The following is a 26,727-nucleotide window of genomic DNA, read 5'->3' on the forward strand; positions in this document are numbered from 1 at the left end:
TTATGGATAAGGGAGGGAACGAAGCCTGGCCTCATCATGAGTGCAAGGTAACACACAGCAAATTGTTCGAAGGTGGAGTCCAATGTCTCTCATCCACTGCTTATAAATTTAATATTACAATCAAACTCTCTTACATAAAGTCACTATTACATTGGTCTTCACTGAACATAGTCATCCTCTTTTGTCCCCATGCTTTGCTCCTTTTACTTCTTTTTGGTGAGGATCAAGGATCACCCAGTATGGCTCCTCCTAGAAGTCTAGGCTGATCTTCGTCTACTCCTGACTGTTCTCTTTTTCTTCTGAATTCCTACAACATTTTTCTATACTTTCTTTGGAAATAAGCATAGAATTCCCTTTTTTACAATATTTGTCCTCCTTGAAATCATAGACTGCCTTGCTCATTTTTTATCCTTTTACAGAGTCTCTCATTACATCCTGCACAAGAAATGGTTAAACAGAACAGCATTGTATTGCTACCATTTATTGTAAAACATAGAAGCTGGTGATGAGGTTTCCAGTGCCATTTTGGTTTCTCTTGGATTTTCCACTCTTGCCCCAGGAATGATCCAGGTTGCTGAAAGGAAGAAAGAGTAAAATAATTATGAAATGAAAACAAGTAACTGTGTTTTGTGGCAGGAATGATGGGAAAGCTAAGCACTCCAGTAAAGCCTAAATTAGGGAAGCCCCTCTCACCTCTACTCCTGGAACAGGAGCTAATGTGCACTTGCTTCTGCTGTCCCATTGCTCATACAAGAACAGAAACCAAATATAAGTCATGCCTAAGAGAACATGGCATGAAGGCACCCAAACCACTCATGTCATGAAGGCTAAGTTGGAGGCACAATTTTAACACTTTATAATTTTCTTTTCATAGACCCAAACATTCACCAGAACTGAGATCATTCTGAAGGACCGTGAGGTCTTTGCCCATGAACAACCGTGTAATCAGTACTTCCTATTCTTGGGTCAGGGTGGTCCTGAGCAAACATGAGAAGAGCAGAAGTCAGCGTCCCTTAGAAACAACCTCATAGCCTGGAATTGTTGGAATTTTCTCAGGCTAATTTATAGGCATCATCTCAGTTTGGTTTGCATTGCTATTAAACTCTCCCGTGGAAGCGAAGAAAAAGCCTTTTTTTAAAATGGCTTATTTAAAAGGTTAAAAGCACTTTTTAAAAATTTTTAAACTAATATGTTCAAATAATTTGAGCAGGAAAGAAAAGGATCCAATGTACAAACTACCTTTCAAATAAACTTGTAAAACACAAATATAGCTAAAAATATGAGATATTCTTTCTTCGTGCAAGCTCCAGGCATACTTTCACTTTGGCAAGATGCTAGAAACAGAAAGTAATGAAATGAGCTGAATAAAACCAAGAGGGTAAAAAGAGCATCAGATGGTCCTTTGAGCCTCAAACAGTCTCCCTTGGAAAATGTTTTCCATTCGGCAAATGCACATGTGTCTTCCGAAGCCATTTCAAGTACAAGCAGACATTTCGATCTCCTGCCTGCCGATGCTGGCTGTGGGCAGCACTGGGCATCAGCAAGCATGGGACAGCATGACATGCATTTACTTCAGGGTCAAAGGTGAAACATATTTGTCATGAAAGTCCTCAGCACACCCATAGAACAGTGCTTTTTTTCTTTCTTTACCTTTCTTTCTTTTAATGGGACATCAAATATTTTAATGTGGTCAGAGAGAGGCACAAACAAGAGAACAGATGTTAATGTCTGGTGATGTCAGCACCAAAATAATTTTTTCCCCTAAACTTTGTTCTTTCTTCCTTTGCATAATCAGTTTCGGAACATATTCAAAAGCCAGTGAGGACAATGTAGCAACTAATAATTCACTGTGGGCCTGGGTCCAAAAGCAGATCCAATGGCAAGAAACAACTACATTTTAAATGTTTTCCCTTCCTTTTTCTCTTAATTTTGTTGGAGGCTCATTCCAATTTTTTTTTAATGGTCCCAAATAGTACCTGTACTTCTTTTTAGAAAGTAGCACTTTTTTCTCCTCTAAAAACAAAATAAAACAAAAGCACCTCTGAGGATGCACTATCAAAGTTTTGAGCCCTTCCTCTGTCCCTAGAATCTACCACAGTGACTGTGCAGGCCTCCACCTGCCCCTGACCAAAGAAGGTCAACGGCCTGGTCTAGACGGTGCCTCAGCTTCCACAGGGCTCTGTGAAAAGGTTTCCGCCCACCAATAAGTCTACATAGCTACTTTATGACTGCTGGGGTTTTGCATTATAGTGACAATACTGGGTAGTGGAAATGTCATTGGCTCTAATGGACCAACGTGGCTGCAACCATTTTAAAAATTGGCCCAAACAACTTGCTTTTGTTTAAAAATCTAATCCCAAGGGGGTCAATTTCTGCCATAATTCTCTCTTATCAGTTTAGGGCACAAGTTTCACATAGAAAACAAAATAGACATCAGACCACGAATTGCCCTTCATGCTTTTCAAAGGTGTCGGGTTGGTTCCCATTGTCATCCCATACTACACTTAGTCTCGAGTTTTTTAATATGTTATCAGACAGCAGGAATGACTTGAAAAACTGGAACACTTATTAGGGCTTTTTTACCTTTAAATTAGATACCATTTTACTGAGATGTAATTCACATACCATATAAAACTCACCATTTTAAAGTGTGTACCTCAGTGGTTTTTAACATATTCTCAAGGTTGTGAAACCAGAGCACTTTCATCACCCAAAAAGAAGCCCTGTCCCCATTAGCAGTCATTCCTCTTCCTTCCTCCTCCAGCCCTGACACCCATGATCCACTTTTGGTATCTACAGATTTACCTGTTCTGGATGTCTTGTACAAGTAGAATCATACAATATATATATATATTGTCTTTGTTTCTGGCTTTTTTCACTTATCAGCCTGTTTTCAAGGTTCATCCATGTTGTAGCATGTGTCAGAATTCCATCCCTTTTTATAGCTGAATAATATCCCATTATATGGACAGACCACATTTTGTTTATCCATGTATCAGTTGATGAGCACTTGAATTGTTTCCACATTGGGCTGTTATGAATAATAATGCTGCCATGAACATTCACACACATGTTTTGAATCTTATTGGGAATCGACACTTTTTTAACTCATCAATTGTTCGGGTTCCTCAACTGATACTTACACACAGGTATTAGGTGACCTCAGCATGGTCTACAAGGCCACGCATGAGCTGCTGGCCCCTACACACACCTCTTGACCATAGCTTTTACTATTATTCCCTTTCTCTTTACTTTCGGGCTGTTCTCAAATCCCTCTATAAATCTCCTCTTCCTCTATACCTAACCACTACCACCACACTTTTCCTCTCCCACAAAAATTTTAAAGGAATGATTGAGGAGGCCTTTTCTCAATGCAACTATCTAGTCTTACTCATTCTTTCTCCCAAATTCTCCACCATCTTACCTGCAGGAACTAAATAATCTTATAGCTCTAAATATCTATACTTCATGCTTGATCTTCACTCAAATTAAGCTGTAATTCTTGAGGTTGTGCCTCTGGTCTTCCACAGGGAAAACTTTTTTCATTGAGCTCATCACCCACTTCTCCCTTATCCACAAAGTCCAGTCTAATCCATGGATAACCCACCACCACGCCTCTGCACTCTCTACACACTCACCTGAAAGTCACTGCAGAATCTGTTGCCAAGTAGTCCAGGTCTCCTGGCCCTATTCTGATCAAGTACAGAATCCAAGGGAGAATGGATTAATGTGCAGGAGAACACATTCATCCAACCACAGACGAACTCACTCCGAGGACATAATGAGAGCCCTTCATCCGTGCAACCTAGTTCAACTACTGGAATGCAGGGGCAGAGAGGTCTTTGTGTCTTGGTCACTGCTGCGTGCCCAGGAACGATAACAGTGCATGTACATGGTAGTCTCTCAGTGCATAGTTTGTTGAATAATTTAATGGGTACAAAAGAGAGGAGAAGTCTTCTCTTTCCAGAAGCATTGATGCATTTTGCTTCTGCTCCTTTCTGTGCAATGTGTGAACCTCTATGCTGACTTCACTATAAATCTTGGACTCATAACCCCTTCAATAAAAACCATGCATCTCCCTTTTCTTTCCTTTTTGGATATGTATTATGTTTTATGGCACTAACAAATAGCTGAGGGGCAAAAATTATAAGCCTACTCGTGATGTTCTACTGAAAACAGCAACTCAATGCTCAAAACACCTTTGTTCCATTTTTAATTCGTTCTGGACTCTGATTCCAAACAGCCGGTGCTTAGCTCTTCATAAGTGTTCTCAAACCCCAGCATTTAGACTAGTCCCCAGCAGACAGCAAAGTTGCAGCCTTTGGCAGAACCATTGGACTTCATAGTGCTCCCCCAATCCCTCTTGCCCCAGGCGGGAGCGGTCACTGCCAGTCTGGTTTCAGGGAAGCTTGTCTTTATCTCTTCCAAAGATAAGCTATCTGACTCTAAGCTTTTCATTTCCCCTCTCCGGAACTCTGTTCCTCTGTGTAAGAACAGGGCTTTAGTCCAGATCAGCAGTCTGAAGACAACCACCCAGGGCAAAATCCAGCCCATTGCCTGTTTTTGTAATTAAAAGTTTTATTGAAAAACAGCCAAGCTCATTCATTTACATATTGTCTATGGCTATTGTAATGCTCCAGTGACAGAGCTGCATAATTGCAAAGCCTAAAATATTTACTACCTGGCCTTTTATAGACAACTTTTCCTGATCCCAGTCTAGATCACCCAGTCTGACATTCGGTAATCTGCGTGCTCAGACAGATTTTTATTTTCTATTTCCTAGTTAATTAATGTCAAAACTTAACCTCATGGGCTCTCAGGGAAGTGACTGGAAAATCTTCCAGTCTCCAAACCAAAGTAATATTTTTTTCTTATTTAGACCAAGTCCCTGCCCCCCTCTCCACTAGACCATTAATTTTAACAATGTTTACAGAGAAATCAATATTTGCAAAGGTTGTTATGAAAATCCAGGGGTCATAGGCAGTAATGAGATTGGTAATAGGATGTCCCACTACAAAAGGATGCAAAGCGAGTGGAAAATGGGGTAAGTGTTCCCCAGAAGAAGGAAGATGGAGGCTAGTTTTATGGGGAGGCCACAGAACCCCGGGCACTGCGAGTGCTGGGAGGCTAAAAGGGAAACCTGACAAAAATAAAAGGGGTCTCTAAATAGAAAAGAAAAAGACACTGAGAAAGGGGAGTGGGTGTATCTGAGAGGTGGACTTGACATCTAGGGCTTGGAGGGAAAGGTGGAAGGAGATGTGTCACTTTGTCACTGTCAAGAGAGAAGCCAGGGGCTGAGGCAGCAGTGTCCCACATCCTGGGTCAGCCCAGTGTCACCTAATGGGCTCCTGGCCCCAGAGCTGGCAGCCACCGGATGCAGGACTCAACACTGTACACTTTAAACAAGGTTTGTTCATTTGCCTGTTGAAACTTTAGAGTATTTATTTAAGCCACAGGGTCCTCATTTTTAATAAAGAGACCGTTCCTTAAAATGTTGAGAAATTGTTCAACATTTTTGAACACCTACTCTGTGCCAGTGAGGGGGTCAAGAGGTTTAGGGTTTGGTTTTGTTTTATTCATTTGTAATTGAAACACAGTTGCCACCCAATGTGATGTTAGTGTCAGGGGTGCCACATAGTGATTTGACAACTCTCTGTGTTGTGGTGCACTCACCATAAGTGGAGCTAACATCTAAACCTACCAGGCTATGACAGTGCCTTGACTATATTCCTTATGCTAAACAAGGTATTGAAAGGATCCTGGTCACTCACAGCACTCTGAAACCGATATACTGGGCAGGATCGCTAGTTTTCTTCCCCATAAGTAAAGGTCTCTTACTGAGCTCTCCTCCCTCATGAAGCCAACGTGTGTGTTAGGACAATGAGAAGGCTGTCCACTTTCATGGGGGTTTGGCCCCAGACCCCTCACCGGGCTTCTCCAAAAGGACACATCCTGCACATGCACACACGGTGGCCCCGTGCCTGGATGATTGCACAGCCCTGCACAGGAGCTACTCCATGGTGGAGGGTCAGACAAAGAAGAAGTAAAGAGAGAGGGCGGGCAGGAGAAGGTGGGATCATGGGCACAGCCTCTGAATATCGGGACGTCCTCTTTAGGTTGGCTGGGAAAGGGTGCCATTCAGGAAGCAAGAGGTGTTCCAGAGACAACAGGTCAGCTATCTCCCAGCTCTCCCACCCGCACCTCTACCACCCGACTACTAGCTGTGGGACAAGGCAATGAAACAGGGATTTGGAACCTTCAACACAGGGAGATAGCTACCAAATGAGTTTTAGCAAAGATTAAGGCCAGTGTCCTTAAGAGAAAAAAAAGAAGTGGTACATATGTTCACTACATCCATTCAAGTTTCCAGGTGCTTTTCATATGTTAAGTGTAAGTAAATGTAATACTTGGCCTGAGTATTTTTATCAGTAAAGAAGATAAGAAATTTCTATCATCTAAACTATAAACATGTTGATAAGAATTGCAAAATATTTGATAATATGCCATATCTTTTAAGTATATGTACGTCTTGGCTTAATTGGGGTAATTATATTTTGAATAAATTACGGTGTACATTGAAAATAAGTAGTTTTATTGTAAAGTATGAGAAGAAAGTGGTCAATTGGCGTAAAGTATATTAAGCAAGGTAAGTGAAGGTGTAAAAAAAATCCCTAAAGCTTGTATCCATTACTGAACTATGACTTGTGTCTAGAACACTTCCAGTAGCATCTCCACACTCAAGGAGAGAGCCAGGAAGTGAGCATGTGTGTCAGAGAGGAACTTACTGTTTTCTGCACCATGGAGAGCAGTGGGTGGAGCCTGGGACTTGGGGCCTCTCAAGTTTAGATTAAAATCCCAGTTTTCTAATTTACTAGCTATGTGCCTTTGGTCACAGCAGGAGTAAAATGAGAAGTAACGAGTCCCTGGTGCAGCAGCTCCTGTCAGGAATAGGTGGTTATAGATTCAAAGGCAGGACAGAGAAGGACCTAAAGCTGCCCTCCAGCTGTGGTAGGACACCGTCTCCCAGTCCACACAGGGAGGTATTTGGAAAGAAAGTCCTGGGATGGTGTCCGTAACTAACAAAGAGCTCTAAGTGTGAGCCAAGAGGGACTGCACCCCGCGCCCTAGTCTGTCCTGCTTCCGTATACAGGAGAGAAAAGACCCTGCAATTCAACCACCCCGTCCTCTGCACACGCCCTAAAGAGCACACAGCTCCATGGAAACCATCGTGGACATAGAACTCTAATCGTTCACAGGAGGGGTGGCCACGCGGAGCTGCTCTCTGCACAGCTTGCATTTTACGACTCCCCCGAAGTGAGGTCCAAACAACAACAGATGGGTCTTGTGGCCCCAATTCCCCTCCCCATCCAACACAAACTCACCACCATCCTAATTAAGAGAAGTGTTTCTTCAATGTGGCCAGTCGGGATTTTACATTTTGTTGTCCCAAAGCAAGATCATTGAATAAACGGGGTGGGGGGTGGAATGTCTTCATGAGAAAGCAGAGCACTGATCTTTAAAGTCCTGTCGGGCTCACAAGGCCAAAAGTAGGCACTGCTGGAAGAGGGGCTCACTCACCCTGTTTGTCGTGGCCGACTCAGATGTCACCGCTCAAAGCCACATCAACAGACACGCATGCAGCTCCAGCTTCCTGGGCTTCCCAGGCGAGTCATCTGTCAAAGGACTAAGCTCTGTCATTTATCTGAGAATACTGACAGCAGGAGAGGGGCCAGGTTGGCAGGATTTGTGTCTGGTATTTGATGTAGGGGCTGAGCACCTGCTCTAAAGGATGCACTTTAAATGTGCACGTCCCTCCTTACACACTCTAACTGACGTTGGAATGTGCGGAAAGACAGTCAATAACCACAAAAAAGCGTTGGATTTCCACGAAACAGGCTCTTCCAGCCTCTTGAGCTATTTCTATAGAAATATAATGTGCTGCAGAGTATAAATAGAATTCACGGCTGCCAGGAATTTACTTTTCTCCTCTTTGTCCTTCTATAGAAGCTAAAGATATTCACAGCACAAGAAGAAAAATGAGTGAAGAATAATTTAAGACACCTTTGAAAGGCCCGCTAGGGCTATTTTTACTTTTTCTCATTCCATTGAAACAAAAGGTTCTAAAAATGGATTTGGCAGAGCGAAGTCTTGATACAACCATTTGGTAAGCTCCTTGAGAGCAGGAGCTATGCATTATATTTCTTTGTGTCTCCCACAGAGTGACAGGAACAGAACACAGTGTCAGGAAGCAGCACTGAGTGGAGGAAGGAGTAACAGGACAGCGACCAGCTGAGGAGCAAAGGGCTGATGTGGGCAGGAGGGGACCGGTCACTCACACGGCATATTCCCGTGCAATTTCTGTCCGCATGACTCTCATTCACTATGTGGGATGGGACTGATAGAACCGAGCTGTCCTTAAGATTAGCAAACAGAAGAGAAGGCAGAACTCAGCCTTACAAAGCCAAGGGTTTAGCAGGGTCTGGGAAACACTGTTGAGGCCAGGGTTTCCCTTCTGCCTGGAATCAAGTCCAAAGTCTTCTGTGGTCTGTAGCTCACATGCTTGCCCGAGCGATACTGAGCTCTGTGCACTGTGTCAGGGACTCTCTGAATGCTAGAGTGCATTACCTCATTTAATCTGGAGAACAGCCCTTGGGGTGGCGGGGGGGGGGGGGGGGGGAATGCATAATGCTAACCACCCATTTTACAGAGAGGCGGACAAGCACAAGGGGATGAATCAACTTGCCTAATGTCACCAGAACAAGTAAGCAGGAGATCCAGAGCAAGAAATCAAACTCACTCCTTCTAAGTCCAAGTCCAAAGCCCTTCCTCTGGAGATTACAGCTCATCTAGAAAGGCTGACCTCACTCTCTCCCCCGCCTCCCTCCCCATCTCTTTCACCCTCTCTCCTCTGCTTTTCCAGCTCTCTCTCTCCCTTTCTCCTCCCCTCTCCTCCCAGGGAGGACCATCAAGCCCACTGCTGCATACAGTTGCCTACCCAGAATGCCCATCTCTCTCCCCCTTCTGCTGACCACTCTTTCCCACAACTTGTCCAAAAATCAACTTAGAAGTGCCCACAGAAGGCCTCGTATTGTTACTAAATTCTTTCAAGTAGCTTGCTTTTGCAGAACACGCTAAATTCTTTGAGAATGCAGACTATGTTTTATTCTCCCCCAAACGCCTAGAAAATACTAAACAGAGCGTTGGCTCAGCAAGTAGTCACTGAGCCTAAAAATAAAAGTGGCTACTTGTAGCCAGATCAAGGGTGGTAGGACTCACTGGTGCTCACCAGCGTTCGATCCTGCTCCCCTTCGGGGCACACGGAGGCCTCTACTTCCAGCCCTTCAGAGTTAGCATAGTTGGGCAATGGGAAACACGCACTGCCCTCAGGCCAGGTTCTGCTTCCTCTTCCGCTGCTGAGAAACCTTTTCTGCAGAAATGACAAGATCAAGACAGCCTGCACCAGCGTCCCATACGGGGGACAGCTGCTCTAAAAAGCATCCTCCGCACTGGGTAAAATAAACCTTGCGGTAGGCGGACTCCTGCAGCGTGACCTGGCGCCCCAGACATGATTCTCCCCACGGAGAGCCTTCCGTTAAACACAGGCGCAGGAGTCACGCCTCTGTCGGGTCTTCCCTTGCAGAGACATCCTTCTGACAAACGGAAAATTGACCTGGCTGGATCCTCCCTAACCCCGGCCACCTGGCGACTCCAGGGCACCGGATGTGAGCACCAGCTCCAGGACTCTCTGGGCCTCGGCCTCTCCCCAAGGCCGCTGCACAGCCATTCCCACCGGCCGTCTCCCTCCCCTTTGGGTCGGCCTGCAAATCCCGAAGCACATAATTTTTGCAACTTTAACAGCAGCAAAGGTCATGCAAACTATGCAACTGTAACTAGATGTGTAATCAAGATGGACACCGTTGTTTTCATTGTTAAAAATGAGATGTAGTTATAAAGTAACTAAACTCTCTTGCATGATTCATAACCTGGCTCTAGAGGCATGTTGATAAAAATGTTTTGAATAAGAGCAGTCTTACAATCCAAAATGTCCAGTGTCTCCTAAGTGTAGCTAATAAGTGAAAAAATAAGCATTTTCTCTGTGTTTCCCTTACAAATGAAATTGCCTAAATGGCAGAACATAAATATTAAAGATTAGTAATATACTTGATATATTTAATAGGATATATCTATATGGTAATGTTTTCCAAAAAACTTTTTTAGAGGTACACATTGGAACTTAATTAATTTATTCACTTAGGTCTTCAATCCTTTAATATTAAATAAAAACTTGGAAAACTAATCAATCAATTAAAAATATGATTGCCTTTATATGGGCGATTAGATGCAGTTGAAATGATATTGACCCAAGCACTTTGTGCCCCCAGGAAATTACAATCTAGTGGGGCAAACCAGACACTAACCCATGTAAATATGCAGGATGAAGTTTGTCGGAGAGCTATGAAGGGTTATAGAAAACAGAAGGCGTGAGGTCACTTTCAGAGTTTCAGGATGGCAAATGCACGTTCTATGAAGGAATGTTCTTTTATCTACTACTCATTCCTAGAAGATGGGTCATATTTCAACAGATGAATCAAGTCAAGAAGAAAGGTTCCTCTGGGGAAGGGTATAGCATGGACCGAGAACAGAGCAGTTGGCTAGAGATTCAGGCTGGAAGAGTGACTAGGGCCCCTCACAAAACTCTAAGAATGTGCATGTTCGGAAGATTAGACTTTATTCATGGGGCAATTTTGGGAGCCAATGAAGATTTTTTAATCAAAGGAATTCCATGGTCAAAGTAAGTGAAGGGCAATCGAGCAGGCAGCATGCACAGGCCGGAGAGAGGAGGCCAGGGATCACACAGCTTGGTGAAGAAAACACTGGTGTGATCCAGGTAACAGTCACTGAAGGGACAGGGGGTGGCTCCAGAGACATCATCAATGAGTCACATGAGGGTTGGTAGCTGATCAGATGTGAAGGAGACAGGTGAGCCCGGAATGACATTGTGAAATGAGAAGGAAATCAGGACTTCTGCTTTGTCTACTCCGTCTTTGAGATCTCTGAAGGCACCACCACGGGCAGCCTGGCATAGCACAGGTGGAGTGGAGGTGAGGCAGGAATGAACTAGGGAGCCCTGCATCACCAGCGCTTTTGTAGTGGATGTGAAGTCACGGAGGAAGAAGACAGGCAGGGCAGAGAGGACAAGGGAATCAATGGAACGCCAGGAGCCAGGCTCATTCTACCTGGTGCTCTACCCAGGCTTTGGATGGAACCAGCCCACATGAACTATTATCTCTTCAAGCACCTGTGCCAGACCCTGGCCAGCTGTGTGTGAGGCCAGGTGTCCTCAGTCCTCTGGCAAGAAGCTGGCTAGCTGCTTATAATGCTAGGGAAGACAGGGCTCAGTTTGCCCCCTCCAAGTTCCCTCATCTCAGCTAGCCTATTTGTACTAATAGCTTGAATATACCAGAGAAAAGTCATAAAATTTCATAAAACCAGCAATCTGCATGAAACCCCATTTCTCTTATTCAGTTTAACTTTTCATAAACCTTAGAAATTGCCCTTTAAAGCCAGAGCTCCTGGTATTTCTAACCAAGGTCAAACATTCTCATTAGCAATTACCATGTTTGTAGGAAAATGTTCTCCATAGAGATGGTTTTCTGAAATGTGCTTGGAATTATAATAATGTACCATACTTGAGAATGATTTTTTTAATGTTTATGTATGAGAGAAAGAGACACAGAGAGAAAAACAGGGCATGAGCGGGGGAGGGGCAGAGAGAGAGGGAGACACAGAATCTGAAGCAGTCTCCAGGCTCTGAGCTGTCAGTACAGAGCTCAACACAGGGCTCAAACCCACAAACTGTAAGATTGTGACCTGAGCCAATATCAGGCATCAGACGCTTAACCAACTGAGCCACCCAGAAGCCCTGAGTATGATTTCTTTAATGTGTCCCTTCTTTAAAAATTCAAAGCAACATGTTTCCTTTAACAATGTACATATTGGCCCTCCGTCCCCTGACTGGATGGATGCCCAGGGATGGGGTCTGGAAAGAAGAAAGAACAGAAACCATAAAACATGCCCTTAGCTGTGTAAGCATAGCTGGCCATTGCTAAGAAACCATGACTCAGGAATTCCTAAAGAACCAAAGAGGGTGACATTGCAAAAGTCCTCTGTGAGCCACAGCAGGTGCAGCCAGGAGCTCAGAGTCCCAGTCTCATTCTGGCCTGAGAGACTGAGCAGAGGGCTTCCTCTCCCCTCCCCGCTCTGCTTCTGTTGTCTGATTGCTCTCCTGACTTGACCTCAGAATAAAATTCCATCTCCCTATCTCCTAAATAGGTATCTTGATTCAGCATCCTGAGAGCTCCTTCAGTTTGCTACTTTGTCCTGTCATTTACGACCGAGGTTTGCCCCTGACTCCAGCCACCGCGATGCTGGCTGCTGGGAAAAACACAGCCAGTGGCGCTCCTCCTAACACCTACAGCTCGCCTCCTCAGTGCTCCCAGCAGACTCTTTCTGTCATGGTTAGAGTTCAAAGGAAAGAGAATCTAGAAGTGGGAAATTATTTTCCACTTTTCCTCTTTTCTGGGGAAAAAAGTTACTTCCCTTACAGAACACTGAAGAAGGATGTACGTGACAATTCGCTGGGGGACTGCATTAGGCATCAGGGAATGACTGTCACTTGACAACCAAGCATGACTGTGCATGGACAAGGCAGAACTAAGCAAGGTGGTCATAAAGCATTTAGATGAACAAGACATAACTGAGGAAGGAGATGAAGGTCTGTCATCCACTCCCATCAAATACCTTGTGAAGGAACAATAAAACTTCTTAGCAGAAGGATCCCCAAAGGGACCGTGCTAGATTCCGTCATAGAGAAACAGATGATTGGGCACCGGTTAACAAATTAGAGTCCTGGTGGAATGCTCTATTGTCACAGATGCATGAACAAGAGAGTTGGAGGCTCAAGGTGACAGCCCACTTCTATTCCAATTCAAAGACCAGAGTATCCCTGATGAGATGAAATAAAATAAAATTCATTTTCCTAAAATGAAGCCAATTGTCATGGCCCCAAAATAAGATGGATATTCTGACTTAAAAGCATGAGTTTATGTCTCCAGTTGCTTTCTGGGACAGTGGGAAGAAAAGTAATAAGTGCTTTTGTTAATCATTGTGATCTATTCATCCCCTCTAAAAAATGCATGTTAGTCATATTTAAGGCAGAGCAAACAGAAGTAGTGTCTGTCCCTGACTATCCCGCCCCCAACTTCAAATATAACAACATATTTGATACTAAAACAGGAAATTTTAAAAAATCACATTGGACTACGAAAACAAGACCCTACAAGTCAAATTTATGAAATAAATCATATATAAGAAGTATTCTTGAAAACTGTAAACTGTTATTCCAGTGTTAGACAACTCTATCCACTTAATCCTAATTTTCTCTGCTCTAAAAGCAGCAAGAGTCCAGTCTGTTTTTGGATATTCTGACATTTAGATTTTTCCCCTAATTTCAATGGAACTTTCTCTCTGATTGATTTCATTTAACTTTGATAGGATCATATATCTAAAAGATATTTTATTATTCTGGCATCAAATTATACCCCTTTAAAGCTAAGGATCCTAAGGTCCAGGAAAATTAAATACCTGCCCAAGGTCATATAGCAAGTTGGTAGCAAAACTGGAACAAAAACTCAGGTGTCCTGATGAGCCAAAAAATCTTCTTTCCATATACTCTGCTTTGTTTGTCCTCTACTAAAAAACCAAACTTACCTGGGGCACCTGGGGTCTCAATCGGTTAAGCATCCAACTTCAGCTTGGGTCATGATCTAACAGTTTGTGGGTTTGAGCCCCACATCAGGCTCTATGCTCACAGCTTAGAGCCTGGAGCCTGCTTTGGATTCTGTGTGTGTCTCTCTCTCTGCCCCTCCCCCACTCATACTCTGTATCTGTCTCTCTGTCTGTCTCTCTCTCTTTCAAAAATAAATAAATATTAAAGAAAAAGAAAATCACACTTGGTATCTAGAATATATAAATATCCCCCATGAACCAATAAGGTAAAGTCAAAAGAGAAAATAAAAATAGGGAAAAGATGTCAACGGGCAATGCACAGAAGAGGAAATCTAAATTGTCAAAAAATCTCTGAAGAGGGGCTCCACCTCAGTAGTAGTCAGAAAAACTGAAAACTAAAGCAAAATACAATTTCTCACTCATAACATAAGCAAATACCTCAAGTCTGGAAATACCAAATGAGGGCTAGAATGTGGAGAAGTGAGAACTTTGCACCCCATGTATAAGTTGTTGGGAGCACCAATCGGTGTGACCACACTTGACAACAATTTGGCAATTCCTACAAAAGCTAAAGACACTGTTACCTAAGACTTCACAATTCTACTTCTAGGTGTGACCTCAAAGGGGTTCCAGACAGGTGCACAAGGAGACATGGGAAAGAATGTTCTTTGCACTATTTTACTAAGGAAAATATTAGAAACAACTTAAACATAGTTTGGTACACTTGTAAATCAACTGGGAGTGAATAAATAAATTCTGGCATGCTCTTACAATGGCATAATGAAGAACACTTAAAATGGATTAACTAGATCTACATGTATCTACAGGGCTAAGTCCCAAAAGCATAATGAGACACAGAAATAGAGCAAAAACAACAACAACCAAAAAAACATACAGTAGGAAAATGTTTCTGTAAGTTTTTAAATACTGAAAATAATACTACACATATTATTTTAATTGTATACATATATAATGGAGATGCAAAGAAGAATATGGTATTTGTTTTCTAGTGAAAATATTGAAATACAGAGGTAAATAATAGAGACCTACTTCCGGATAGTGATTACCTCTGTAGGAACAGGTGAGAAATTAGATTGCCAAACTGGTGGGCATTCAACTGTATCTCTGTTTTTATTTCCTTTGAAAAAGTTATGGCAAAATGTTATGCTTTTGCCTGTCCCTGCACTTCTTAGTGTGTTTCAAATATTTTATAATCAAATTTAATTGAAAAAAGAAATTTTTATTGTTTTGGCTAATAGAATATACATAAACCCAATATGCTATGCAGGATGGGAATTTAAACAATATGTGGATGATTGTGGGGAAATCTGTCCTTACATGATTCTTTGCCCATTTCCTGTTGGGATCAGCAAATTTGGATTAAACTCAAAGAGAAATCTTCAAGCAGATTTGCAGATTAATTTGATTAACTTTTCTTTTAGTAATTTTCTTTTCAGAAGACAATTTTCCTAGACTCTTAGTAGCTGTATCTAAAATTTCCTAGACTCTTATTAACTGTTCCATACTGGTCTTTTAATCCTATTTCATAGACAGATGATGAAAGACAGATTGGATGATAGATAGATACATTGATACATAGTAGATTGATATATAGATGATAGAATAACAGATAACAGATGATAGGTGATACATACATACATACCTAGATATATAGTAGTTTGATTGATAGATAGGTGATAGAATTATAGATAATACATGATTGATAGATAGATTGATAGATAGATAGATAGATAGATAGATAGATAGATAGATAGATAAAATGATAGAATGAATCACCTATTCCATAAGGTTCTCTCTGATGTATGGCTTTCTCTTCTAACAATTTATGAGATATTGGATTTGGGGGTTGGCTTGGCATATGAAAAACATTGGAGAATAAAGGTGAGGAGGTCAAGAACACTTCCATGACTTTCTAACTGATCAACAATTTTCCCTAAATTTGCCTTCATTGATGATTTCCCATGAAAGCCACCTCTCCCCAAAACACTGATTGTCATGCTCAATCAAGTAAGTGGACAGAGTGCCAACTTCTAAGGTTCTCTTTTCAAACCTTGAGACTTTGAGTCTGTACACCCAACTAGCTTCAGCCAAGAACTGTCTCATTGGAAGGACTGCCAACGCAGGGATTACAATAGTTTACAAAATTCAGGTCGAATTTTCTGGTGTCTGGTTAGGAAACTAACCATTCCGTGAACTATTGGGGAACTTCCTGAATAAAGCTCAGTCATTTATTAGCAGGTACCAGACTCATAGATCTAAGCCGGCAGTCTAGCAGGAGAGAAAATCAGCGGAGCACATCCCCAACATGCACCTGCTGCCCACCCAGCTCTGCAGAAGCACTTGGGGCTCCCTCCAGTCCCCTCTCACTGCTTCCGTTGTCTTTGTTTCTCCCAGTTGGACAGCCACATCCTGTTGCCTCATCCCACAGCCTCCAAACCACTACTGCGCTCTGGCCTTCTCCCACCCAGAGAGCTTCTTAGATTTCAGAGAAAACAGTCTCTTCCTGGGCAATCTCCCTCAGTGAGGCCCATGCAGTCCCCTCCAGCACCCTGTCCTTCCATCCCGACTGCCACCGCAGTTAGAACTGTATGTTCCATGTCTGCCTTTCCCATGGATGAGAACCCCATTTTGTTCAGTCCACCCACCCCAGAGCCAAATATGCTGCCCCACCAAGCCCAGCATTTAGCATGTGCCCAATTAATATTTGTTGAATAAAATAATTTACACTATCACAAGGCAGGATGCCTTTGGCGCAAATGAGCAGATGGGAGACAGGTCATTTCACCTGGGAAGCACTGGAAAGGTCTCACTGAACTCTGTCATCTGAGAGTCAAGCCATTCTGGAGGTACCTTGCTTTAGGAAGGGGAGGCAGGGAGGACAGACTACAAAGCTTCATCTCTGGGAGAATAAATTAAATGTACAAGAGCTACAATATTTAGGATAGGATTGGCAAAGTCAGATGAAGACCCCCTCCATGATTTCACTCAACTTCAGGGCACCAAAATACTCCAAAATATTAGGTAGGGGCACCTGGGTGGCTCAGTCAGTTAAGCGTCCAGCTTCGGCTCAGGTCATGATCTCAGTTTGTAGGTTGGGGCCCTGCGTCAGACTCTGTGCTAACAGTTAGCTCAGAACCTGGAGACTGCTTCAGATTCTGTGTCTCCCTCTCTCTCTGCCCCTCCCCTACTTGTGCTCTGTCTCTCAAAAATAAATTTAAATGTTTAAAAAAAAAAAAACAGGTCACAGACTGTGAGACCAATGCCACCAAATGAGCCAAAGATGTCATCACTATGCAGAAATCACTATTTTCTGGCTTCCTCCAGCCACTGCTTATTCAAAACCAGTACAGAAGGCCCAGGTTTGAATGTAGGCTTTGAGAAATAATCTTAGTACTGAAAAAAAAATGTGACAGCCTTAAGACCCAACGTATGCATTTTGGGGCTCCTGGGTGGCTCAGTTGTTTAAGGGTCTGACTCCAACTCAAGTCATGATTTCACGGTCATGAGTTTGAGCCCTGCGTCAGGCTCTGTGCTGACAGCTGGGATCCTGGAGCCTGCTTAGGATTCTCTGTCTCCCTCTTTCTCTGCCCCTCCTCCACTCACGCTGTCAAAAATAAATTTTCTCTCAAATATAAATAAGAATGTAAAAATTTTTTTGAAGAACCTAACTTAGGCATCTAAAAAATATTAAAATTCAAATATTTCAATGTTAAAAAAGATGATAGCCCAAGAGTATCATTTTCGGCACATGATGCAACATACATCGAAGCAGCTGTCAAGGGCCATGGAGCCTTCATCTTGCTTTGTCTCTTGTTGCCATGATCTTCAGAGGACTGGGTCCCAGGGACAGTGAACGTGGACGAAGACTGCGGTTTTGACTAAGAATTTTTCACCAGTTTCTAAACCCCACTTCTCCAATCCCATTCCAGTTAGAGATGCTATTAATATTAATCAGCAAATGCTTTACCTTTCATCATGCAAGGAAAGACAGCCACAGACCAAATGGATGAATGCACCGTGTCTCTTAGAAGAGCACTTGGGGGAAATTTGCCATCATTGAGCACACATTGCAGCGTCGTTTCTGCCAGATTCTAGCAACACACTCAACAGGTGCACCATCGGGCACCAAAAGGACAACTTCCTCCGAGGGGTAGGACATTTACAAAGTTGTGTGAACCCAGGATACCATCTGTGCACTAACAGTATTGACTACATGATAATAGTTTATTCTAGGAACTATATATCCCTAAGTGTTGAAATGTACAGAAAGTTCTGTCCTTTGTTTAATTTTTGTTTATGTTTCTTATTTTACTTATTTTGCTGTTACTTATTTTGTTATTATTTGTTCCGATGTTGCTTATTTTATTTTTACTACAAGGGAGGTTATTTGGACTCCTTTTGCAACCAAGCAAACTGATCACTTGCCTGTTGAATTAGAATCTAGCCTTCCTGATGCTTTTCATACTTTTGATCAACACTGGGGTTCACTGGGTGGGGGAAAAAAAGTTGTTTTATGTCTCTGAGTTTCTCTGAATTTGTCTTAATTTTTAAAAAAGACTGGTCTTTGGGCTTTTAATTTATGCATCTTCATTTTCCATCCCAGCTGTCATCCTTGGAGAAGAGAGCAAGAGAATCTTGCAAATCTGATAAACTGTAAATTGATCCAGCCAAAGTTTTTTCCAATGCTGGACGCTACTGCTAAGTTCCTAATGGGGAAATGATAGTCACTGTTGATCTTGGTTAAACGACCTTAATTTCTCCAGCCTTTGTTTCCTCACTTGTAAAAGCAAGATAATAGGCTTTCTTAAAAGACTTCTGTAGCATTTTAGAAGACACATTTAGAAGCACAATGCTAGACATATAGAAGACACTCAGTACTTAACCCCTCATTCCTACCTCCAGCTTCTCGAAAGAGCCTTTACCTAGGAGTCAAGAAATTCTCAGCAAGTTTCACAACCTGAATACAAGTCAAGTGACTGCTTCATACACAGAATAAAACCAAATTCATTTGGATCCCATGAATTCACACACCGTGATCATTTCATCAAGGACTTTCTTTAGAAAAAAAATTGTTTCACAAATAATACCAATTATAATGCCAAGAATATCAAATATAGGATATTTTTAAATTCTAGCAGCTTTTCCCAAAATCTTTTTTTATTTATATTTTATTGTCAAATTGATTTCTATATAACACCCAGTGCTCTACCCCAGAAGAAGTGCCCTCCTCTGTGACCATCACCCGCCTTCCTCTTTCTCCCTACCCCTTCAGCCCTCAGTTTGTTTTCAGTATTTGAGTCTCTCATAATTTGCCTCCCTCTCTCTCTCTAACTCTTTTTCCTCCCTTCCCCTTCCCATGGTCCCCTGTTAGGTTTCTTCTGTTAGACCTATGAGTGAAAACATATGGTATCTGTCCTTCTCTGCCTGACTTATTTCGCTTAGCATGACACCCTCAAGTCCATCCACTTTGCTACAAATGGCCAGATTTCATTCTTTCTCATTGCCGTGTACTATTCTGTTGTATATATAAACCACATTTTCTTGATCCATTCGTCAGTTGGTGGAGATTTAGGCTCTTTCCATGATTTGGCTATTGTTGAAAGGGCTGCTAAGAACCTTGGGGTACATGTGTCCCTATGAATCAGCACTTCTGTATCCCTTGGGTAGATCTCCAGCAGTGCTATTGTTGGGTATTCCAGAGTGGCTGTACCATTTTACATTCCCACCAACAGTGTAGGAGGGTGCCCATTTCTCCACATCCTCACCAGCATCTATAGTCTCTTAATTTGCCAATTCCAGGCGGAGACAAAATCTTTATGCAGTTCAGAAACTCTGCTCATATATACTGATTGTAAATCTCTCTTATCAATCCATTAATGCAAGTAGTGAAAACTGAACAATGGGTTATCTGAAGAGTGCTAAAAATTCATTCCCACAGTAAATCCTAAAATTGGAATTTTTAATAACTTGGTCTTATTTCTCTACAAGTATTCCAAATAAAAGTTCACATTAGACAGCTCAGGCATCTACTGAAGGACAAAGAAACTAAGGACCCCTGTCACCCTAACAGCTGTGAGCTGATGCTTACATCCCCCCACGTGCTCCACCTGAATGCAAATTTGCATGTCACCTTCTCCAATCCTTGACCTACTTGTACAACCAGACTACCGTCTTAAACTTTTTACACATGATGTGTTTCGCCATGCATTTTTCTCTTAGGCAAAACCCTCTGAGACCTATGGGAAACTGAAATCATGTGTTTCTGGTTAGTTTATACTTTAAAGCACCAAAATGTTGTTTTGTAGAGCTATTTCAATGTCCAAAGAGTTCTTCAAAGCTGTTTTTCTTAGAAATAGAGGTCAACATTTTGCCCAGGGAAAACAATCCCCAGACCCTAAGGACCAGGTTTGGTTTAAGATATCAAGTCCTTAAATTTGCAGAAGACATTCAATTCAGCCGACTAGATGTCACATCCACCAGAAGAATCTCAAAAATCTGGTCAATGTGCTGTGTGGAGAAGCCTGCCATTACCTTCAGGGTATGCCACAAAGAGTTCACATTCATTCCTTTGAGGAATACTGGGTTTGAAACGGAAGTCATTTTGTTCTCAAAACCGATAATCCAGAGTTTATTTTTCTGTTCAGACACAGCATCTTTTGAGCATTGTTTGACAATGTATGAAAAGATGTACTTGAAGAGATGTTCATCCTGTTTTGAAATTTCAAATTGACTACAAAATGTTTTCACTTCAGAGCATTTTTATGTTCCTATCTAATTCAAAATTTGGGTATATTCTGAAACCAGGGAAAGTCTGAAAACAACTTATGCCCCTCAGAGCTCTCCAAAAGCAATCACTGTTCCTCCAAACCCCTTGCTCCCTATGTCCTGCCTATCTCCTTTCACTCTGGCTATCACTTATTCTCCTGTCCTGGTCCATCTCCACCAACACAACTAACTCTCCATGGCCCCAAAGGAAGCCATCACCGTCTTCCAGAGACCATCTTGCACCAGGGAGTTGGGTGCTTTCACATTAATATACACATTGTGGATATTGTGTTTACCATTTAGATAACTTAATGACCACACATTTAGGAATCATTTATTTCTAAATATAGATTTATTGTAGATACATAACTTGTGGTAGGTCATGAGATGCATCTTAGCATATGTTATACAAACATGGTCATCTCTTCTCAAAAATATTACTACTCAAAAATTACTACTCAAAGTAAAATTACTGCTATTACTATTATTACCTATATACATGAGCTATTATAAAATCATGTGACTTTATTTTTTTTTACAAAGCATCAGAATTCACAGAGTATCTGTCACAGAAGCAACAGGTAGCAGCAAAGGCAGCCATAAAAAACAAAGACACAGTAAAGTTGCCTTGAATGAGGTAGGGTACGAAAGAGAAAACAAGGAATAACCCATCTGAGAATGTTCTGCCAGTTCAGAAGTAAAAGGACAGAGCCAAAATTTGGTCAAGTGAGAAGCTAGAAGGGTGTCCACTTACAATTCAATAACACTTTTAGAACTACACCAAAATACCAAATGCAGCAGGCATTGTCATCAAGATAGTTCAACTTATTTATACTGTGTCTTTTCATAGCAACAGCCATGTCTAATTTTATATGGTAATAACTTCAGATGGGAAGAGTTGATAAAGGTCGCTATGGTGATGACACATGTTTTTGTCTCCACGGTGAAACTCACAAATGGTAAAGACCTTTAAATTTAATTTTATTTAAAGTTCCAAAAGATTTTTTTCCCTCAGACTAAACAATATAACAAAACTAAAACAACTTTAGTTGCCTATCATCTTTTATTCTTAGGAAATCAAAGGGAGAAGAAAGGTTAAAAAAAAAAAAAAGAAAAGAAAAGAAAAAAAGGCCCAGGTAGAAATTCTTTCAAACAGATAGAACATGGGTTTGTTTTTCTTGCCTGGCAAACAAACAAATGGTCTTTGATAAATAATCATAATGGTGTCCAATAACTAAACATCCACTCTTTTGTATCTGTTCCCCTATTCAATCTTCATGATAGACATTTGTCCTGTTTTTTTCAGATAAGAAAACTGAGAAACTGAGTAATTGGCTTTTCTTAAGTTCACCAAGCTGGTAAAGTGTGGGGCTGAGATTTAAAAGGCTGTCTGACTCCAAAACTCCTACCAGGCCTGGGAAGATATTCTATTTATTAAACAGTGTCAGCCCAGTCAACACTCACTCAAATTCATAAAAGATGGTCAAGCTTCAGAAAGAAGTCAAGTAAGACATGAATTTCACTTTGGTTGTCTGGACAGGAATTGAGAAGACTTGGTCAGTGACACAATTGTTAGGGAAACGTAAGCAAAGGAAGGAAAGTTTAGAGGGGGAAGAAATGAGGAAGAAAGTTTAGAGCTCATGGACAGTAAGCCAAGAAGATAACTGAAAGGTAATGTGACAGTAAAATATAAACAATACAAGCTTAGTATTCTTGGACAGGGCTAAAAGTATCTCTGCCTTTAATGACTAGGTGTATACCAGAGAAGCTGGAAAGACAATTTCTTGAAATAAAATCCTATTTTTCATTAACTTCATTTTAAAAGTACAGCTATTAGGTGGCTCAGTGTGTTGAGCATCCAACTTTTGATTTTGGCTCAGGTCATGATCTCATGGTTCGAGAGATAGAGCCACACGTCAGGCTCGCGCTCTCTCTCTCTCTTTCTCTCTCTCTCTCTCTCTCTCTCTCTCTCTCTCTCTCTCTCTCTCTCTCACTTTGTCTGACCCTCCCACTTTGCACAAGCTCTCTCTCTCTCAGAAATAAAAATAAATACATAAACATTTAAAATAAATAAATAAGAGTACAAATAGTTTACCCCAAATGTCCTTTGATGTTCAGTGGAAACACTGACAAACCTCAGGGTTCCCATTAGGAGAGATGAGCCTTCGAACATTCCAGCTCTGCCTTCACCTGTTCAAAGGAGAGTGCCCATATCCTAAGGGCTAGACTTCTTCCAGGAAACCCTTTTCTATCTGGGAGTCTCCTCCACTTGACCCATCTCATACATCACGTCTGAGCACCAATGTCACACCACCCAGTTCCAGTCCTTCTGTTCCCTTCTAGTACTTTCTGCGCAGTTGTGCAGAAGACCCCTCATTGAGTTAAGTGCTTCATAGCCCTAATAAGGAGGAAAAGCTACTTCTCAAGAACTATTCCACTCCACACTTCCAATCTGGTGAACTATATTGCATATTCTACCTTATAATCCTGTAAGGTTAATATTTTATTAAAACACACTCATTTAAAAGGAAGGACACCTGGAGAACATGTCTTTATGCTTTTCAAACTTCCACTCTTGAAAACCATTTAGTTAAATAAGCAACCTTCAGGCAAAAAGTAGAAGTAACAAGAAAATAGCAATGGTTCTCACAATTGCCCAGTCCTCACCTCCCTACCTGTAAGATCATCCATTTTCTGGTTTCCATTCCTCACTTCCCTACCTGTAAGGTAATCTGTTTTCTGGTCTCCATAACAGGGCCAAGAAAAAGTGAACAGTAAATAGCAAGAGAGTAGTATACATGTGGTAGACACTCAGAACAACCACTAAGGATTAAGTGAGCAGATCAGGGCCAAGTATATAGGAAGGCACCAGTGGGAGAAGTTATGTGAGCAATGTGGGCAGTGAAAACACTGGTGATTGAGGGTTTTACAAATTATTCTTTAATAAGAAGAATAATCAAAACTGATGAAGATAACTTTCCTGCTACTATCTGAGTTAGCGTGGCTGCAGGTTTAGACATTTGAAATATGGTATATCAGGGTACTCCAGAGAAACAGAACAAATAGGAAACAAAGATATTCAGAAAGCAGAGGGGATAGATTATGTTGAAAGAATTCACTCATATAATTACATGATGATGGACCAAGTCTGAAATTTGTAGGCAGCCCAATATCTGGACACTTGGGCAAGCATTCATGTTCCAGTCTTGAGACACCATTCATTCTTCCAGCAAACCTCAGTCCTTTTCTTTAGGCCTTCAACTGATTGGATGAGACCCACTGAGGTTACCAAAGATAATCTTCTTTATCTAAAGTTACCTGATGGTAGATGTCAATCACATATACAAAATACCTTCAGACAAAATCTGGACTAGTTTTTGACCAACCACATGGGCACCAAAGTCCAACGAAGTTGACACAGAATTAATCATTACAAAGGACACAATCATTTGTTTTAAAAGGCGAGTGACCTAAGAAGGTAGGAAGATCCCTGGGGTTGAGAGTGTTCCTGAGGACAGGAACAGAAGCAAAAGCAGGTGAAGAGACTAAGGGAGGAGACACTTCCTGCATAAAGAAAACAAAGGTATGAAGTCAACAGTCTCAATAAATTTCTTAGGGTCAAGAGGGTCAATAGGACACGTTTCATGCTTTAATGGATATTTATTTAAAACAGCCAAGCATGGCATTATCAATGCAAAACACTGATTAACTTCCCATTTTCCATTGCCTCTTCACTTTTAGTCCAAAAGTAGATGACCTTCAAACTAAATAATTCTGTATTTTCCTTGACAATGTTTTGACCTCTAATTTCTCACTCTTTGTAAGTTCTGTCCCAGTAAACTAACCACAAAGTGCTAGAGGAGTTGTTTTGTGTGAAGTCAAGGCTGAGTTGTAGGGTCATTCAGAGAATGGGTATGCGAGGGGCAGAACCATGAAGAGGCATGAAAGGCACCCATTCTCTAAAAAACATTCTGTGGGAAATTTCATTCAGTTCAGACAGGTTGAAATACAAGCTACTGAAATATATATATTAGCAAGAATAACTGCATTACAGTAAGAAAGTCTTTATTATCCCAAATTAGCTGCAAAAATCCCTTTAGAGACTTGACAGGAGGTTAAAAAAAAAAGAGAGAGAGAGAAAGAGAGAGAGATTTCTCACAGCATCACAGAAAAGAAAATCCCTGGGATAAGAATATTCGTACAATACAATTTTGTTTCATAACACATTCAGACAGACTTTTAATACCCAGCAATTACAGCAAAGGATAAGAATGAAAATTGCTGCAGGAAGTGAGGATGAAAGACTGAAGAGAATTCACACAAACATTTAAGGGAAAAAAAAGAATCCTACTTAAAGTCTCTTAGGAATTCCCAGACTTTCAAGAGGTCAGCATGAGGTGGTGTCAGCACAATGAAATTTATTTCAAGGTATGCTTCATACCGCATGGTTCAGCCTGTTTTAAGTACGTCTTTTTGCCTTTGGCTTACCAGTCAACACACTGTCAAATAGAAGCATGCCTGGGAGATGGTGTGGGATAGGTTCCAGGCCACTGCAATAAAGCAAATATCACAATGAAGCCAGTCAAATGAATTTTTTGCTTTTCCAGTGAATATCAACATTGTGTTTATACTGTAGTTTAGTCATCAAGCATGCAACAGCACTATGCCCAAAAAAGCAATATGTATACCTTAATTAAAAATACTTTATTGCTAAAAAATGCTAACCATCATCTGCATTTTCAGCAAGTTGTAATCACTGATCACAGATCACCATAACAGATGTAATAATAATGAAAAAGTTTGAAATATTGTGAGAATTACCAACATATGACACGGAGACACAAAGTGAGCAAATATTGTTGGAAAGATAGTGCCGACAGACTTGCTCAATGCCAGGTTGCCATGAGCCATCAATTTGTTTAAAAATGTGATATCAGCAAAGGACAATAAAATGAAGCATCTCTGTAATCCAAATTGTGTGTGCAAGGCAGTGCATAGCTGCTGAGTGGGGTATTATGATGAACATAAAATAGTCCCTGCCTTCAAATATCTTAGAATCTAGTAAACATTTTTTTTTTCTGAGCAGTCTTATAGCTTCTACAGAGTCTTCTATTTCCCCCAGAAAATGGCGTGATTAAAAAAAAAAAAACAGGCAGAAATGATGTCTATACAACTAGACCCCTACTTGTCCTCCAGCATCATAAAGATCAACCCCATACTTAGGATGATCCAGTCTTGCCCAAACATGAACCCATTCATTTCAAATACATAAAAGATACTATGTCAGCCCATGAGGATTAAATAGAAAGTGGAACCTCCTGTTGACCTCAGGTGGCTTGCACTCTAATGGAGGTAAAGGAAAGGAGATGTCATACACATAAACAGTGCAAATGCAAGCAAAGTAGACAGAACTCAAAAGAGAAAGATTAACCCCCAGCTGGCACTTGGGGAAGTTCTTATGGAAAATAAAGGTGGGTGACCAACACTGACTGAGACCCTACTATCTATGCAGACATTATGCTGGCTCCTATTTATGTTAGAACCTAAAAGAGGAATTGAATTTCAGAGAGTAAAAGAGGGTGTTCCTGACAAAAGAACAAAGGCTGCAAACAGAGACAAAGTGAGGCAGGCAAGACGCCATGAAGACTCTCGGCTCTCAAGCCAAACAGATACAAGCGGCAGCTCTGCCTCTTGTTAATCATGGAGTGTTCATTTTACAGCCTCTTTGAGCCTCAGTGTCTTCATTTGTAAATTATAGATGATAATATGTGTGTCACACAGGAGTCATTCAATGAGATGTTTGCATACTGCCTGACACCTAGTACGTGCTATATGTTTGTTTTTATTTTTTTAACTTTATTTTTTTAACATATGCATTTATTTTCCATCATTTACAATACAGTAGTTACAATGACACTCCAAACAGAAAAGCAAAGTAAAAAATCAACCCCCCCACTTCTATTTCATGTAATTAGACTTATACAGAAATTAGAAGGTTAAGTAACAACTAGTTAATCACCTAATTTCACAGCTATCTGAAGTGGCAATCATTATATAGCAGCTTATCTATGATACATTCAAGATAAATGATACAATATATTACTTGTTCATAGGCTACAACACAGCCTGCTTAATACCTTTCCTTAAATTCCA

General features: G+C 41.2%; 1 long non-coding RNA gene across 1 annotated transcript in view; it reads right to left on the bottom strand.

Annotated features, from left to right (window-relative positions):
• Positions 1-465: 465 nt before the first annotated feature.
• LOC115288926 overlaps positions 466-26,727 on the bottom strand; it is a 47,451-nt gene continuing 21,189 nt past the window's right edge. The window contains exon 2 of the long non-coding RNA XR_003907275.1: positions 466-574. This is a non-coding gene — a long non-coding RNA (uncharacterized LOC115288926). The remainder of the gene's footprint in view (positions 575-26,727) is intronic.

Source organism: Suricata suricatta, chromosome 4 (assembly GCF_006229205.1).
Source record: "Suricata suricatta isolate VVHF042 chromosome 4, meerkat_22Aug2017_6uvM2_HiC, whole genome shotgun sequence".
Classification (NCBI taxonomy): domain Eukaryota; kingdom Metazoa; phylum Chordata; class Mammalia; order Carnivora; family Herpestidae; genus Suricata; species Suricata suricatta.